Source organism: Odocoileus virginianus, chromosome 8, assembly GCF_023699985.2.
Source record: "Odocoileus virginianus isolate 20LAN1187 ecotype Illinois chromosome 8, Ovbor_1.2, whole genome shotgun sequence".
NCBI classification, from domain to species: Eukaryota; Metazoa; Chordata; class Mammalia; order Artiodactyla; family Cervidae; genus Odocoileus; species Odocoileus virginianus.
In genome coordinates this window covers 41,131,633-41,147,774 of record NC_069681.1, presented here as the reverse complement: position 1 = coordinate 41,147,774, position 16,142 = coordinate 41,131,633, and positions in this window count along the sequence as shown.

Here is a 16,142-nt window from a genome sequence, read left to right as displayed (position 1 = left end):
GAATAGGTGTGATGGAGTATCACAGATCAATCCAGTGAACATGTGGCAGGCACATGGACACACTAACTCCTATCACTTTGCGATACATCCACTCCTCAGAGAAATGATTTAAGGATACCAATATCCTGGGGACTAGCCACTCAGCAAGCATTTATTGAGTGCCCACTGCAGTCTTCATCACAAGTCAGACAAAAACTTTCTCTGCAGCACTTATTACTTTGAGGTCACTATTCTTTTCTTCATACATAGGGCTTGATCTGAGGGATAAAGAAGATCCAGGTGGGTCTCCTCCCATATTTACTTTCATGTGAAACAACTCTGAAAAGGGCTCAAGTGCAATTATTTAAAATAAATCTGGCCAAAAAGAAAAAAAAAATGGAAGGAGGGAACTCATAGTTCCACTTCTGCCCTGTCTTGATCCAAACTTTTTCATGATTTTTTTTCTGTATAGCTACCGTTTTAAGCAATTAAATACTGTACATGAATATTGGAAAAGTGATATTCTAATAAGACTGGCCAACTTAAAGTTATTTAAGCAGACATGATTGACTTTGTGTGTGTTACTAAAAGTTAAGAAAATTCAGCAATTAAAAGAGAAGGAAAAGGTCAAGAATTCTGTTTACAGGCTTTTATTAAGGGATAAATTTTAAATACATCCTTGCATTATCACTCTACGTCAAGAATTAAAACCAACCACGTCAATCCCAAAAATGAAAAAAAAAAAAGTATCATTCTTAGTACTTGATATATAACAATTAATCTTATGACTCAGACAGTAAAGTGTCTGCCTACAGTATGGGAGACCTGGGTTGGGAAGATCTCCTGGAGAAGGAAATGGCAACCCACTCCAATATTCTTGCCTGGAAAATCCCATGGACCGAGGAGCCTGGTAGGCTACAATCCATGGGGTCACAAAGAGTCGGACACGACTAAGCAACTTCACTTCTTCACTTCATGCCAATTTTGGAAAGTGAAAAGTAAACATAAAATGAGATTTTAAACTAGCTGGAATTGACTAGGCAGAGAGGTATACAGAGGCTACAGGAAGAGGGCCTTTGGATTTTTCTAAATTATCTCACACTGTATCTTGCTCTGCACTATCTTTTCATACCTAAAAATCTCTTGAAAGTAAATACACAATCTTACAGCATTCATGCATATGGCAAGATAGATGGAAATGCCTTTCAAACCCCTGGAAGCAGCAGCAAGGGAGAATAACTGTGCAGCAACTTCTATGTAAACCTTTCACTGATGACATCATTAGGTCATCTTACCTGTTGTTTATCCGAGGCTGACCCACTGATCAAGAAATAGAGCTGGGAAAGAGGAAGGGGAACAACAGGAGCCAAAGAAGGGACAAAGACAGTGAGTTGTAATTCAAGAGTGGGAAATTTTGTATTTCTTAGCCTGGCTTTCAATGCCTTCAAATAGCAAAACCACAGAATAGAATTCTAATTTTGTTTTTTATTTCTTTCTTACTTGAGGTCCTCACCCTAGTCAAAAAGTCCTCAGTGCACATGCTGCACTTTCTGACATCTCCGCTTATATTTCTTTCTTTTCCCCAAATGCTATTCTTTTCTCACAAAACAAAAGTGACTTTCTTCAAGATGGACTTTAGATCCCATCTTCAAGAAAACAGTTCCAGGTGGGCTCTGCACAACATGATCTCTACCAGTTGTTTCAGTTGCTATTACTCTATCTTAAATCTGATTCAGATGAATATGCTGAACCCCATATTCATCTTGAACCCCAAAGGGTTTATCTCAACAGATAAATGAAAAATGGTGGTAGGCAGTGCAAGGAGAGCATAGAGCAGGGATCAGTAAACCACTGCCCTTTATATAGGAGCACAGTCCTAGATATTCATGTACCTATTGTCTATAGCTGCTTTCTACTGCAATAGCAGAGTTGAGTGGCTGCAAACCTTTATAGGAAAAGCTTACCCACTCTCAATTTAGATATTGTATTTAAGGTCATTGAGGATTCAAGCCTCCTTTACCTTCTACTCCAACATCCTCAGTGACAAACTTTTATCCTCATGGCTGGTTAAAAAAAGCAACCTGGACACATTTAGGCAAAGATATCTCCATGAATAAAAATTACATATTATTTTCCTCCCAGTTGGATTATAACTTGTCAGAGGATAAGTACTATGCTTTATATTTATTTATATTCAGGGTATTTTGCATTGTGAAAAGTAAGAAATAGTTTTATCACTCTACAGAAAAATCATAAGAAAAAATTCAGGGACATTTTTGATACTCTGTCTTCACTTCTCAGAAATAAATTACCCATAAGATAGTATTTTTTGTACACATTCCTTATTGTGCCTAATCTACAAATTCCACTTGGAAATTAAAAGAAACAGTGCTATTCTAGCATGTCAAATAAAATATAATCATGTCTTCTTGTCCTTCCATCATCATCATTATTATTTTATGTAAAACCAAGGATACTTCAAATGCCATTTTATCCCCCTTGTCCTGTATTTTCCTAGTGTGTTTTTCTCTAGATACCAAAAAGGCATTCCAGTGGTTTCAATAAAGTTTAGTTTTACATGATGGATACAGTCTTGGGGTCAGGGAGGGGTGAGAGGCATTAGATCCTAGTTTAAACATACTATGTGTTTAATTATTTCACAATTATCTCATAGATTGCAGTAAGATTAAAAAGTTGAAGCTGGTACAGAATTTGAATAATGTGGGACTTCCATTCCCTTTTATTTTTAAGTAGAGGAGGGGGCTGTCTCTGTGGGGATAGAGGGAGCCAGGTGGGCCCACAAGTTCACATGCTACAGGCAGACCACATGCCCTCGCTCTCCATGCACCCAGCTCCAATGCTGTACCTTCTTGCCCCTGCCTTCTTTTACTTTTGAAGGACAAAACAGTCATAAAGTTATAATGAATCTAAGTTAATTATTTTTTAAGCTTTCAGTTTGGCTTTGCTTGGATGTTTGTTTTTTGACAATATGAATATTCACAGGGAAGCAACCCAAGTGCCCATCAACAGTCAATTAGATGGAGAAGATGTGATATATACATACACACACACACACACACACACACACACACACACAAAGGAATATTAGCCACAAAAAAGGATGGAATACTGCCACTTGCAGCAATATGGATAGACCTAGAGAATATTATGCTTAGTGAAGCAAGACAAAGATCAATACTGTATGATATCTCCTATATGTAGACTCTAAAAAATAATATAAATGTATGTATGTGCAAAAGAGAACCAGAGTCACAGATACAGAAAACTGTGGCAAGCAAAGGGTAAGGGGATGTGGGAGGCACCAGTTATGGGTATGGGATTAACAGATACAAACTAGTATATATAAAACAGATAAGCAACAAGGATATACTGTATAGCACAAGGAGTCATAGCTGTTATCTTATGTAACCTGTAGTGGAGAATAACCTCCAAAACTACTGAAACACTACATTATACCTGAAACTAACACAATATTCTAAATCAACTATAGTTCAATTAAATATATTAATGTATAAAGTTTTTCAGTTGAATAACTGTTCTCATGGTGATTATGCTATGTGCAATAAATAACTACAAAACCAATTTCTTTGTCCATTTGTGGAAAGAATTAGGCTCAATAAAATATAATATATATTTAAAAAAAGAGTATGTGTAGAAAAGAATCAATGTAGAAATGGATTCATATTTCTTTATCAGTTATCTGTAATGACAACCATCGGAGACTCAAAATTAGGTAGAGACTTCAAAATTATAACAATATCAGACTAAGATGTAATATTACATGTCTATTTCTAACCAGGTACATGCATTTGATATTAAGTTCATATTATTCTTATTCTTTGCAGGCAAAAACAAATAGAATACCATCTTTTGTTGTCACAGGCTCTACAAAATTATTAGGAAAGGCAAGAATATAAAACTTTTGTAAAAAAAAAAAAAAAAGGGACAGTTGATCAACATATACTCCGTGTTCTGATTTTGGAAAGGCTTTCGCACTTCTTTGATATGAATTACATGATGAAGATACCTAACTTAAATAGGCATTACAAGTACAAATACAAAAGTTTTCCGCACTCTACATCATGTCTCTGCTTCACTCTGATAAGGTGACAATAGCTTTGCCTTGAGAAAGCCATTTAGTTTACTTTGATCCTGACAATGCACAAGAAATACTTTCATCATTGACACTGATTTGTTATGCATTTGACTTTTTTGATGAAATAGAGGGATAAATCCCTCCTTGTTCTATTAGTATGATGGCATAGCATTACAAATTACATGTTTGTTTTCTAGTATAATATAAATGACACCAGAGAAGGCAATTTATTCTAAAACCATAGTATAAACTCCTATATTTTCAAAGAGCTGATGTAATCAAGTTGATAAACCATGAACCAGGCTTATTTAAATGAGTTGTCTTTTGGCATATGGAGAGAATTATTTTCTGTTATGAAAATCAAACAAGCTGTTAGTGAATCACAGAAGACAAATATAGAAAACTGCCTTGTGAAACCACATTTCAGGAGAATCCATTGCCCATAGCAATGATAAAAGAACAACTGGAATAACCAGAAAGAAATGTGTCTCTCAGTAATAGGTTCTAAATATTGTTCTAAACAAATTAAATATTAATCATGCCAATCACATAAATGTTTGAATAACTGAAATATATATAGTACTGCCAAGGCTCCACAAAATTAAAACTGTGTTTCTAGGAGTAATGGTGGATTAGATTCTTTGCCTGCTCCCGTCACTGAAAAGCAACTAAAAATGCTGAATAAAATATTTTTCTAATCTTTGAAAGCACACTAATGAACTGACAAAAGCACCAAGAAATATAAAGAGGTTAAAAAGAAAGTAGAAGCTGTATCTCAGAGAACTAAACAATGCACTGAAGCTTATTTACAAATGGGGGGAAAGATTTTGGTGACCAAGAGAAATTCCGCTTGAGTTTTCACAGTCTTTGAGAAAATGGATGCCAGAAGAAAATCCCAAGCAATATCCAAGGGAGAGGGGCTGCTAGTAAACTTCCCAATATTCCTGGGAACTCAAAGTTCTTCATCTTTGATTTAGGTATAATCCTCAACCCCAAATGTCTACTATGGAATATTTTCAGAAAACTGGCCAAGGGAAAACTTAGTGCTGAGACTGAGATAGCATCCACTGGGGGGAATCAACCACAGTGTGTCTTCCCTCAGTTTCCAACCAGTGCAAAAAATTCAACTTAAGAATTTGATTTAGGGACTTCCCTGGTGGTCCAATAGCTAAGACTCCATGCTTCCAATGTAGGGGACCTGAGTTCAATCCCTGGTCAGGGAATTTATAACGCAACTAAGATACAGTACACCAAATAAATGAATATTTTTTTTAAAAGAAAGAATTTGACTTAAAGTGATCATAGATTGGAAATGCCTCAGACTGCTGGAAGGAACAAATGTAAATCATCAGTGGAGGAAAAAAAATTATATAAATTCTCAATACTGAAACAAAAAATTTTCAATAAATAGGAGCATATGATTACAGAGTAGAAATAACTAACAGATTCAAGGGATTAGATTTGATTGACAGAGTACCTAAAGAACTATGGATGGAGGTTTGCGATATTGCACAGGAGACAGGGATCAAGACCATGCCCAAGAAAAAGAAATGCAAAAAGGCAAAATGGTTGTCTAGGGAGGCCTTACAAAGGCCTTACAGCTGAGAAAAGAAGAGAAGCACAAGAAAAAGGAGAAAAGGAAAGATATACCCATCTGAATGCAGAGTTCCAAAGAATAGCAAGAGAGATAAGAAAGCCTTCCTCAGTGACAGATGCAAAGAAAAAGAGGAAAACAATAGAATGGGAAAGGCTAGAGATCTCTTCAAGAAAATGAGAGACACCAATGGAACATTTCATGCAAAGATGGGCACAATAAAGGACAGAAACACTATGGACCTAACAGAGGCAGAATATATTAAGAAGAGGTGGCAGGAATACACAAAAGAACTATACAAAAAAGATTGTCATGACCCAGATAACCATGATGGTGTGATCACTCACCTGGAGCCAGATATCCTGGAGTGCAGAGTCAAGTGGGCCTTACGAAGCATCACTATGAGCAAAGTTAGTGGATGTGATGGAATTTCAGTTGAGCTGGAATCGAATCCTAAAAGATAATGCTGTGAAAGTGCTGCACCCAATATGTCAGCAAATCTGGAAAACTCAGCAGTGGCCACAGGACTGGAAAAGGTCAGTTTTCATTCTAATCTCAAAGAAATGCAATGCCAAAGAATGTTCAAACTACTGCACAATTGCACTCATCTCACACACTAGCAAAGTAATGCTCAAAATTCTCCAAGCAAGGCTTCAACAGTATGTGAAACAAAAACTTCCAGATGTTCGAGCTGGATATAGAAAAGGCAGAGGAACCAGAGATCAAATTGCCAACATCTGTTGCATCATAGAAAAGCAAGAAAGTTCCAGAAAAGCATCCACTTCTGCTTTACTGACTATTCCAAAGCCTTTGACTGTGTGAACCATGACAAACTGTGGAAAACTCTTGAAGAGACAGGAATCCCAAATCACCTTACCTGCCTCATGACAAATCTGCATGCATGTCAAGAAGCAACAGTTAAAACCAGACATGGAACCCTAGGCTGGTTCCAAATTGGGAAAGGAGTACATCAAGGCTATACACTGTCACCCTGTTTATTTAACTTATATGCCGAGTACCTCATGTGAAATGTCAGGCCAGATGAAGCAAAAGCTGGAATCAAGACTGCCGGGAGAAATATTAATAACCGCAGATATGCAGATGACACCACCCTCATGGCAGAAAAGTGAAGAAGAACTAAAAAGCCTTGAGAGGAACTATAAAAGTGAATAAGGTGACAAAGTCAGTCAGAGACGACTACACAAAGTAATAAATACACGGAATCCTTTCCCTCTCCATCATTATTGTCCTGCCAGGGTTGGTTTTTAGCTGAATCCTACCAGGTAACAGGTGGCCAAGAAACACACTGATGCAGTTCCTACATATCAGTCTCCTGATGCAGACTATGATGGAGAAGGCAAGAAAATGGATGTGAAGAGTAAACAGATTTCTAGGATTTATATATAAATAAGTTTCACTGCTGCATTTTTTGTGTATTGAGAGACAATAGGAAGAATGGATAGTTAAAATGTGGTGGACGCACACCCTGAAATTCTAGGCAGTAATTAGAAGTCAGACAAGATGCACAGTGAGTAAAAATGCAAATCTTGAAGTTTTCATGCTGAGTGAAAAAAATATAAAGATGAAGATATCTAGCACAATAACATTTATCTAAGTTAAAGATATATGCATACAGAAACAATCTACAGTCAATAAGACCAAATAAAATCAAAAAGATTCTTATGAAGTAAATCATGATGAAAAAATAAGGAAAAAGGAATAAATATAAAAATATGTGCGTGGTATAAGATCTTTCACACAGCCACAGGTAATAATGATAATGTGCCATGAATTGAGGATTATAATTAATTCAGTGAGAAAATATACCTGATTAATCCAAAAAGAACAAAAAAAGAGGAAAATGTTTTCTTGGAAATAAATGTACCTTTGTCTGAAACAAATATAAGATTACAGAAAATATTATTAACTGTAAAAGAAGGATACTAAATAATGAGAAAAGTTTTAAAAGTTTTAATTCTCCAGAAAAATGTGAGCACTCTATCATAATATAGATATTATATATATAACATGTATTATATATATAATATATATATGATATATATAACTTTTGAATAGACAAAGTAAACATTGATAAAACAGAGAAACAGATTAATAATCACACTGATAGATTTTGACACATCTAATTATTAAGCAGACATAATAAATCATTAGTAATATGAAAAAGGTAAGCACAAACATTTATAAATGATCTGCACACACAAACATAACAATGCACCCTAATATTTCAGAGCACATATATGTCTCAAGTTTACAGAGGGTATTTCTCATTCTGCTAATAATGGTTCTCTTATTGTAGACCAACCCAGAAAAACTATAAAAACTATTATATATAAAAAATATAAAAACTATTAGTCCAAATACATTTAAGACACACTAACACAGAAGATTTAAGGGCCAAATATCTTGGAATTTCACTTATTCCCACTTCTATTCTCAACATGTTTTCTGATTTGCTAAAAACACAACTTTCTGCAATCTTAAGGGGCTAAGGAGGCAGCAATTAGTGTAACTGAGCTCTCCATGGAGGAAAAATTGTCTAATAAATACTTCAGGCTTTCAGCTGGAACAAATGAAAGGCTACATGCTAGGAATAGAATTGAACCAGAAATAGAGCAGATCTCCTAAGACTGAGGCTCAGTCTAATTTGTTCCCTTCTAGGGTACAAGAAAGCATCTAGAAACTCATATTACCATGAAAACTTTTCATCTCTCATATTCAACATCACCAAAATATTACCCAAAACACCAGGACACAAGACCAAGTGATCAAGTGCCAGTATGAGAAGATATAAAAACACTTTCAGGTCACCCAGATGTTAGAGTTAAAACAAAAACAAATAATTATTTTTTCTATTTAAAAACCAAAATAATAATTTGGAAAGTGCTATTTTATAACCGAAAACTATGAAAAAAGAATCAAATATGCATTCTTGAATGGATATATACAAAGCTGACATTAAGCAATACAGGAGGCAGGATGAAGATGTCAAAGTAGACTTGGAGCTCATCTCCCCCAGTGGAACACATCCAAACTGCAACCACATGCAGAGCAACTCAGTGATCTGAAGACTAACTCGACAGCTCTTCTACAACCAAGACTCTAAAGATAGAACAATCCACAGTCTCGTAAGAAGGAAGGAGAAGAAATCTAGTCATGACCTATACCTCTAGCACGTGACCCAGAAAAGGAGGAGGATACTACGGGCTCAGGGGTCATCTCTAAGGAGCAAGGGGTTCAAGTCCCATATGAGGCATGCCAGCCCTGGAGCCCAACACCAGGAAGAAAAGCCCCCTTAGCTGGTTTGAAAACAGAGTGGGGTTTCCCATAGGGCTGCAAGAACCTGAGATGTGCTCTGGAATAGGGCATGCGTGCACTTGCCTGCTCCCTGTCCCAGTGCAGAGGCAGCAGATTGAAATCTGCCTGGTGCCCTGGCCAGGCTGCCAGGACTGCCGCGGCACACCACCCCCAGGCAGGACCACGCTCCTGCCCCGGCCCCTCCTCCCTGGCATCTTTGCCATCACATGCACATACAACGAGGGAAGAATGGAACCAGCTCAGAAGTGCAGCTGTAACCCACCAGGCCCCAAAGAAGCCTCAAACCAAGGCAAGAATAGCCATCACCATCACACATGCATATGCACCAGGAAATGCAGCCCAAGGCCCTGAGGCCCCTGCCGTGCCCTCAGTTAAGGTGAAGACGCCTACTGCTCTGAAGCAAAGCCCAATTTCCTCAGGACTCCTCCTCCAGCCCCCACCCCACCTCCCAGGAGGGCAGAGACTGGACTGAGCCTGGGAAAAGCCCAGGGACACACCTGGCTCTGGTCTAGCCACTTCTACTCCAGCCCTGCCTCCCACCAACGTGGTGGCTGCCAGAGCACCCTGGGAGATAATGTATCCCCTTCACTTCGGATCCAGCTCCCGAACCAAAGCCAGTGGGTACACACAGACAGCATTGGGACTCTCCTACACAAGGAGACACCTTCAAGACTGGGATAGGTAACTGCTTTGCCTAATTTCATTGGGGTTTCTCAGGTGGCGCTACTGGTAAAGAACCCATCTGCCAATGCAGGAGACATAAGAGATGTGGGTTCAATCTCCGGGTCAGAAAATGAAATAAGCAGACAGGGGAATATATTCCACACAAAAAAAACAAGATAAAACTCCAGAAAAAAAGAAAAAAACAACTAATGAAACAGAGATAAATAATATACCTGATAAAGAGTGCAAAGCCATAGTAAGAAAAATGCTCACTGAACTCAGGAAAGAACAGAGAAGTGCACCAAAAAATGTCAATAAATAGCTAGAAAATATTTTTAAAAGAACCAATCAGAGCTGAGGAATACAATAAAAAAATTAAAAGTGCACTAGAAGGACTTAAGAGCAGGTTAACTAACACAAAACAACACCTAAGCAATGTGGGAAAAGAACAGTGAAAAATCACCAAATCAGAACAAAAAAGAGAAAAAAGAAGTTTGAAGGAAGATAATTTAGACAATTTAAGGGACCTTGTAGACAACATCAAGCATCCTAACATTTGTATTTTAGACATCCCAGAAGAAGAGAGAAAGGGACAGAAATTTTTTTTTGAGGAAATTATGGCTGAAAACTTATCTAACCTTCCTAAGCGATATCCAGGAATAGGAAGCACAGAGAATCCCAAAGAAGGTAAACCTGAAGAGGATTTCCCTGGTGACTCAGTGGTAAAGAATCTACCTGCCAATGCAGGAGACAAGAGTTAACTCCCTGATAGGAGAGGATTCCACATGCCTCAGAGCAGTTATGCCCAGGTGCCACAGCTATCAAGCCTGGAAACCGCAAATTACTGAAGCCTGCAGACTAGACCACTGTGGTCCGCAACAAGAGAATCCCCACAATGAGAAGCACCCACCACAGCTAGAGAGCAGTCCCCACCCCCCACCCCCCACGGCTCACTGCAAATGGAGAAAAGCTTGAGCAGGACAACGAAGACCCAGATCAGCCAAAAATAAAATAAGATAAACCTGAAGAGTGGAGAAGGAAACAGAAGCCCACTCCAGTATTCTTGCCTAGAGAATCCCATGGACAGAGGAGACTCGCGGGCAACAGCCTATGGGGTTGCAAAGAGTCAGACACAACTGAAGCAACTCAGCACACCAAACTGAAGAGACCCACACCAAAAATGCTTTAAGCAAAATCTCAAAGGTTAAAAACAGAGAATTTTAAAAACAGCAAGAAAAATACAGAGTCACAAAAACAAGGGGACTTCCCTAAGGCTATAAACTGATTATTCAGCACAAACTTTTCAGACCAAAAAGAGGCATGATATATTGTGCTGAAAGGGAAAAACAAACAACCTAAGACATCTACACAGTACAGGATCATTCAGAGCTGAAGGAGAGATAAAGAGTTGTCCCAACAAACAAAAACTGAAAGAGATCATCACCTCTAAACTGATCTTGCGAGAAATACTAAAGGTCTTTTTAAGGGGGTGCAAAAAGGCTATAACAAGAAATTTTAAAATATAGGAACTGAAAAATCTCACTGGTAAAGCACATATAGTAAAGGCAATGAACTGATCAATTAAATAAGCTAGTATAAAAATTAAAAGGCATCTGCCCACTATTTTGGGACAGGATGTTCAACATCATTAATCTTCAGGGTAATGCAAATCAAAACCACAATGAGATATCACCTCATACATGTCAGAATAGCTATCATTAAAAAGAGAAGAAATAACAAAAACTGGCTAGGATGTGCAGAAAAGGGAACACTGGTACATTGTTGGTAGGAATGTAAACTGGGAGAACCACTATGGAAAGTAGTATGGAGGTTCCTTAAAAATTAAAAGTAGAACTACCATATGATTCAACAATACTAGTCCTAGGTGTTTCTAGAGAAAACGAAAATACAAATTCGAAATACACCCCCATGTTCATAGCAGCATTATTTACCAGTGTGGAAGTATTCAACAGATGAATGGATAAAGATGTGGTGTGTGTGGAGATAAATATTCTTTTTTATGACTGAATAATACTATACACAAGTACACAAAGAAATATAACTATCATAAAATAATAATTAAATTTTGCCATCAATGACAAAATGGAAAGGCCTGGAAGGTTAGTGACATAAGACAGAGAAAAATAAATACCACATGTTTTCATTTATACATGGAATCTAAAAATAAAATTAATAAACAAAAACAGAAATAGCAAAACAGAAATGCACTCACAGATACAGAGAACCAGCTAGAGTTTACCAGGGGGGAGAGGTTTACAGGGAGGGACATTAAGAGGTACAAACTAATAGATATAAAACAAGTTGTGACAATGTAATGTACATCACAGGTAAGATAGCCAATATTTCATAACTTTATATAAAGTGTAATCTAAAAAATATTGAAAAACTATGTTGTATACAAGCCAGGCTTCAGCAATACATGAACCAAGAACTTCCAGATGTTCAAGCTGGTTTTAGAAAAGGCAGAGGAACCAGAGATCAAATTGCCAATATCCGCTGGATCATCAAAAAAGCAAGAGTTCCAAAAAAACATCTATTTCTGCTTTATTGACTACGCCAAAGCCTTACGACTATGTGGATCACAGTAAACTGTGGAAAATTCTTAAGGAGATGGGAATACCAGACCACCTGACCTGCCTCTTGAGAAACCTGTATGCAGGTCAGGAAGCAACAGTTAGAACAGGACATGCGACAACAGACTGGTTTCAAATAGAAAAAGGAGTACGTCAAGGCTGTATATTGTCATCCTGCTTATTTAACTTTTATGCAGAGTACATCATGAGAAATGCTGGGCTGGAAGAAGCACAAGCTGGAATCAAGATTGCCGGGAGAAATATCAATAACCTCAGATATGCAGACGACACCACCCTTATGGCAGAAAGTGAAGAGGAACTAAAAAGCCTCTTGATAAAAGTGAAAGAGGAGAGTGAAAAAGTTGACTTAAAGCTTAACATTCAGAAAATTAAGATCATGGCATCTGGTCCCATCACCTCATGGGAAATAGATGGGGAAACAGTGCCAGACTTTATTTTGGGGGGCTCCAAAATCACTGCAGATGGTGACTGCAGCCATGAAATTAAAAGACGCTTACTCCTTGGAAGGAAAGTTATGACCAATCTAGACAGCATATTAAAAAGCAGAGACATTACTTTGCCAACAAAGGTCCATCTGGTCAAGGTTTTTCCAGTGGTCATGTATGGATGTGAGAGTTGGACTGTGAAGAAAGCTGAGCACTGAAAAATTGATGATTTTGAACTGTGGTGTTGGAGAAGACTCTTGAGAGTCCCTTGGACTGCAAGGAGATCCAACCAGTCCATCCTGAAGGAGATCAGCCCTGGGTGTTCATTGGTAGGACTGATGCTGAAACTGAAACTACAATACTTTGGCCACCTCATGCGAAGAGTTGACTCATTGGAAAAGACCCTGATGCTGGGAGGGATTGGGGGCAGGAGGAGAAGGGGACGACAGAGGATGAGATGGCTGAATGGCATCACTGACTCGATGGGCAAGAGTTTGAGTAAACTCCGGGAGCTTGTGATGGACAGGGAGGCCTGGCGCGCTGCGATTCATGGGGTCGCAGAGAGTCGGACACGACTGAGCGACTGAACTGAACTGATACCTAAAACTAGTATCAAGTTGTAAGTCAACTATACTTCAATAAGAAAATGATACTTTAAAAATCAATAAAGTTTAATGGGTGTACACTTTTTGTTAACAAAAAAACTAGAAACCTGTGAAGGAAAATTAATGAAATTGAAGACAGGTTAGAAGACAATAACAATGAATCTTGAAGAGAAGAAAAGTTAAAAATATTAAAAGAAACTTAGAAATCGTAGGATAGATAGTCAAAACTTCTACCATAATGTAAATGAAACTCCAGGAGAAGAGAGAGTAATGAAAAAGAAACAATATCTGAAGATATAATGGCCAAGAGTGATAAAACTTATCAAGGCATAGATCCAAGAAATTTTACAAACCACTATAAAGAAGAAGGAATGAATGGTTACTTATGTAGATCATAATAAATCTGGTGAAAATAAAAGAAAAGTGTTAAAAGAAGCAAAATAATTAAATACCATCTTCAAATGACTTAAAACTCTACAGATTGATTTCTCAACCAAAAAAAAAAGAAGCAATTCAGAAGTCAATGTAATGCTATTTTCAATTTTCCAGTAGAAAATAACTGCCAACCTAGTGAAAATATTCATCAAAATTAAGGCAAATAAGAATATTTTCAGCATAAAAAAAACTGAAGAGAGAGATCATCAATGAAGGAGTACGTCAAGGCTGTATATTGTCACCCTGTTTATTTAACTTACATGCAGAATACATCATGAGAAATGTTGGACTGGATGAAGCACAAGCTGGAATCAAGATTGCCAGGGGAAATATCAATAACCTCAGATATGCAGATGACACCACCCTTATGGCAGAAAGTGAAGAACTAAAGAGCCTCTTGATGAAAGTGAAAGAGGAGAGTGAAAAAGCTGGCTTAAAGCTCAACATTCAGAAAACTAAGATCATGGCATCTGGTCCCATCACCTCATGGCAAATAGATGGGGAAACAATGGAAACAATGACAGACTTTATTTTGGGGGGGCTCCCATATCACTGCAGATGGTGACTGCAGCCATGAAATTAAAAGACATTTGCTCCTTGAAAGAAAAGTTATGATGAACTTAGACAGCATATTAAAAAGCAGAGACATTACTTTGCCAAAAAAGGTCCATCTAGTCAAAGCTATGGTTTTTCCAGTAGTCATGTATGGATGTGAAAGTTGGACTATAATGAAAGCTGAGAACCAAAGAATAGAAGCTTTTGAACTGTGGTGTTGGAGAAGACTCTTGAGAGTCCCCTGGACTGCAAGCAGATCCAACCAGTGCATCCTAAAGGAGATCAGTCCTGAATAATCATTCTAAGGACAGATGCTAAAGCTGAAACTCTAATACTTTGGCTACCTGATGCGAAGAACTGACTCATTAGAAAAGACCCTGATGCTAGGAAAGATTGAAGATGGAGGAGAAGGGGATGACAGAGGATGAGATGGTTGGATGGCATTACCAACTCAATGGCCATGGGTTTGAGTAAACTCCAGGAGTTGGTGATGTACAGGGAGGCCTGGCATGCTGCAGTCAATGGGGTTGCAAAGAGTCGGACACAACTGAGCAATGGAACTGAACTGAAAGAAATCACTAAACGGGGTTCTCTAGGCAGAAGGAAAATTACTCAAAGAAAACAGAGAGATGCTACAAGAAATTTAGAATAAAGAAAAGTGATACTGAAGCTGAAACTCCAATACTTGGGCCACCTGATGAGAAAAACTGACTCCTTGGAAAAGACCCTGATGCTGGGAAAGACTGAAGGCAGGAAGAGAAGGGGATGACAAAGGATGAGATGGTTGGATGGTATCACTAACTCAGTGGACATGAGTTTGGGCAAACTCCGGGAGTTGGTGATGGACAGGGAAGCCTGGCGTGCTGCAGTCCATGGGTTCGCAAAGAGATGGACACAACTGAGTGACTGAACTGAACTGAAATATGTTAGTAAATCTAAATGAATGTAAACAATAATGTTGCCATTTGAAAATTTATAATATATTCTTGCTTGTACTTTAAAGCAAGAAGTGTATTAGAAACAAAAAGGGCATTTTACAATATAAAAAGATATGTGTTGTCATATATATAACATTCATTCAGATGCAGATTTAAAATTATGAATATATATTATGTTCAATAGCATCAAAATACATGACACCCTCAGGAATATATCTAATAATAGGTGTTCATGGTACTTATAAACTTGCAAAGCATTACTATAAGGCATTAGAGAATTAAATAACCTAGAAAATGTACTATAATTGTGGACTGGATGACAATATTATAAATTTCACACTTTTCCCCAAATTAATCTATAGTATAGTCAAAGATGTTTCCAATCAAGACATTTTAAATCTAAATCACAACTTTGGAGGAAATAGAAGGGATGTGACAAGATAATTTTATAATGTATATCGAAGAACAAATATCTATAAATAGCCACAACATTCTGAAAAATTAGAGAAAGGTGAGACTTGACCTACAATATAACAAAAATATACCTTTAAATAACAGCATTTTTGTATTGGTGGAAAAATTAACACATTTGACCATGGAGATCCCAGAAATAAGACAGATTTTTTTTTTTTTTTAATGGCAGACCATGTATTGCAGCCATCTGGGAAAAGAAAGTTAACACTTTGATTAAAGATACCTATGTATCTGGGTATCCTTGTGAGGACTAAATATGAAATTGAACCCCTACCTGACACCATCCACAAAAACTGTTTTCAGGCAAATTAAAGCAAAGGTAAAAGTCAAAATTTTGAAAGACAGTAAATCAATCATCATCCCCAGAAAGGGAGGGAGGGGCTTCTTAATCAAGGCACTGATAAGA